Source organism: Perognathus longimembris, chromosome 4 (assembly GCF_023159225.1).
Source record: "Perognathus longimembris pacificus isolate PPM17 chromosome 4, ASM2315922v1, whole genome shotgun sequence".
Classification (NCBI taxonomy): domain Eukaryota; kingdom Metazoa; phylum Chordata; class Mammalia; order Rodentia; family Heteromyidae; genus Perognathus; species Perognathus longimembris.
This window is the reverse complement of record NC_063164.1, coordinates 20,018,688-20,021,980: the sequence shown is the minus strand read 5'-3', so window position 1 is coordinate 20,021,980 and position 3,293 is coordinate 20,018,688. Positions and strand designations below refer to the sequence as shown.

The following is a 3,293-nucleotide window of genomic DNA, read 5'->3' as shown; positions in this document are numbered from 1 at the left end:
TTTATTTGATTATCACTATTCTGACTAGAGTGAAATGGAATCATAGAGTAGTTTCAACTGTCATTTTATGGCTAAGGATGTTGAACATTTCTTCATGTAATTATTAGACTTTTACATAACACTAATTTTTGTGTCTATTAGTCATTTGTATGAAAACTGTTCAATTCCTTTGTTCGTTTGTGTGAATTGGGTCATTTGTTCTTTTATTTTTCTAATCTTTGAGTTTTTTGTGTATTCTGGATATTAATCTTGTATCTGTTGGATACTCACAATAAAATTTCCATTGTGTAGGTTGTCTTTTGCTTTGGATTGTTCTTTTGATGCACAGTATCCCTTTAATTTTATGTAGTCCCATTTGTCAGTTCTTTCTCTTATTTCTGGGGCAACTAGAGTCCTATTTCAAAAAGTACCTGTGCTTATATCTTTCAGAATTTTTCTCACATTTTCCTATACTGGCTTTGGACTCAATGCTTACAAATATGGAAAGTTTTATGAATTTATGTATCGCCCTTGCACAAGGGACATGCAAATCTTCTCAGAATTGTTCCAACTGTAGTATATGTACTGCTGAAATGAGCACTACTATGAACTTTTTAAAAGAATTCTTTATGTTACTGAAACAGAAAGAAAAATAAAATGATGTAGTTCAAAAGTCAGCTAGATGTGGTAGCTCATACTTGTAATCTGAGCTATACAGGCGTTGGAAAATAGGAAAATGTTTGTGAGACTGTATCTCAGCAGACAAAACGCTGGTCATGGTGGTTCACAGAAATTATTTCAGTTCTAAGTAATATATGAAGAGGAGGATCATACCCTGGGTTATCCTGTGCATAAACACAGATCTTATTTTAAAAATAAAAAAAGCAAAAACCAGTTAAGGGTATGGCTCAAGTGGTAGAACACCTTCCTAGCAAGTGTGAGGCTCTAACTCAAACTCTAGTACTGTAAAAAAAGAAAGTCATTTATAGAAAGTGGAGCTGTAAAATCTATACTTTCAAAGATAAATAGAATCCTTGCTGAGAAAACACTTTATAAAGTAAGAAAGGAGGCTTTTGGATGAAAGTAACACTCTCAGGTAGTTTATTGGTTGCAGTGTGTGTGTGTGTAAGTGATAACAGAACATAGTATCTCAAATAAAAATTGGCACAAAGCATCTGAGGATCTGGGGTTACTATTTACAATAGATAGCTTTGAAAGGGAACTAACTACTATGCTCTTATGCCACAATAATTCAAACACTGTAGTGTTTCTTTGTATAGTATTTTAATGTACTTCCAGAGAGACTTTGATTAGGTTTGGAAGATCACAGAATTCCTGTGCTATATGCAACACGGCCAAGGTTTCAGTCTGCCACTGTCCGTTCCACCACAGGGTGTAAAAATGAAAGATGACACATTACAACTGGGAAAAAAATGATTTTGAAAGTAGTTGGGCTATTTAAAAAAATCATACAGTAAAGTTTAATAGTACATAGACAGACTATTAAAAAAAACTTGTGTTCTAGGATGGGGGAAAAACAGCAACAGTACACACAAAGAGAGGCATAGATATAGACAGGCTGGTGGGAAATAAAACCCCACCGTCTACTTAGCAGCTGTCTTAAAAGTGAGTTCTAGAAAGACCACAATTCCTGACTGCCTGGAGCAGAGGAAGGCACACAGAACCAGAACATGGTGCAGCACCATCTGGTGACTGAATGAATAAAAAGCACAAAAAGGGCTGAATAAATGTATATGCCTTCCACTCCTGAAAATGAAGGGGGGAGGGGAGAAAGAGGAGGAGGAAGAGGAAGAGGAGGAAGAGGAAAAGGAGGAGGAAAAGGAGGAGAAGGAGAAGGAAGACAATCCTATTTTCTATAATTTCTTTCCATGTCATTCCCACTTAATTCTCATAACCCCTTTAAAATTAGATTTCTTTTTTGTCAACAGTTTTTGGAATACCAATGGAAAAAAATCAGGTTTGTTTATCTTTTGCAATAGAAGTGGGAACATTCTGAATGGGTCTTGAAGTTTATAACATTTCCCAAAATATTTTCATTCCCTCTAACTACTCAAGATAAAAAGTCATTACTTCAAAGAAAAAATATACAATATTTTCAAGGTTTTGCCTCTTGCTTTAGTGACGTATTATTTAATTTAAAATTGCCTATTTACCCTTACTGTGAAATACAGAGGAAAAGATGTGTAGAAGGTCAAAGAAATGTAATAACAGTGTGATGGAGGAATTACGATAGAAATTCCAGACAAACGATCAAACTAATTTTCTCAAGATTCCAAGTTCAGTCCTCAGTATAGATCACTTTTCTACAAACCATTTTATCAATAAGCAACAAGGGCAAGAGAGCCTTTTGGGTTTGGGTTTGGTTTGATTTGTTAATGCAAACCGACCCATTATCCCATTATCCTCTTGGCATTTGAAACATTTGTTGTTATAGCAAACTAACAATGAAGTCTGAGCTTCCAAAGAGCCTTTTGCCTGTCCTGTCCCTTTAAAGTCAATAGCTTTTGTAAATTCTCTGGCTGACCCCCAAATAAGAGATTCTCAAAGAGATGTTCTGGAGTCTTTAGAAACCCATTAGGTCAGAGCACTGATCTAATCCTTGAGTGTCTGATTGCCTGGCAGAACTGTGGTGACTTTGGCCAATGAGAATCACTCAGCCCCAGTGGAATTCTCCTGATCCTGTAGGGGAGGGGGAGGAGGCCAAACTGATCAAGGAATGATGACCGCTCTTAGTCTAGAGGATAGTGTGGCTTTTTTGGCTTCTTAAACAATCTGTCCTATTTCAGTCAACCTAAAGAGGACTAAAAAAGCCTAAGATTTCATTCATTCTTCTAGTCAGGCATTCACTAACTCAGCTACACAGGAAATAGATCCTGAGAGTTAGATACTTGCTTGGTAATACCAAGTGAATGGGGAAAACATAAACACATTCTCTGCCTCCATGAAGTTCAGTTATCCAGAGACGAGGCAGACACCTTTGTCCAATATTTTCCAGAGTCATTATTTCTGCACTGTTGTGGGGTCCTAAGAAAGAAAAGGAAGGGGTTAAAGTATGGAAAGTGGGCATTGCTTTTTTCCTAGTTAATCAAGTGCCTTCTCATAAACAAAGTTCACTAATTCAAAAGGCCAACCCTGTAAGAAAGAGAAAACCATTATTACCCTTGCTTTAAAACTGGGGCCAGAGTGTTCGTGACTCAACAGTACCTCACAAAGTCATATAAAGACAGGACAGTGCCAGGAACGGGGATCAGGTTTTTCTCTCTGAGGGGAAGTTACACATTCTCAGTTAGGTA

At 36.8% G+C, this 3,293-nt stretch overlaps 1 non-coding gene across 1 annotated transcript; it reads right to left on the bottom strand.

Moving 5' to 3' along the window:
• Positions 1-473: 473 nt before the first annotated feature.
• On the bottom strand, positions 474-580 carry LOC125350912. The gene has a single exon (XR_007210824.1). It is a non-coding gene; the product is annotated as a U6 spliceosomal RNA (small nuclear RNA).
• Between the last annotated feature and the right edge of the window lie 2,713 nt (positions 581-3,293).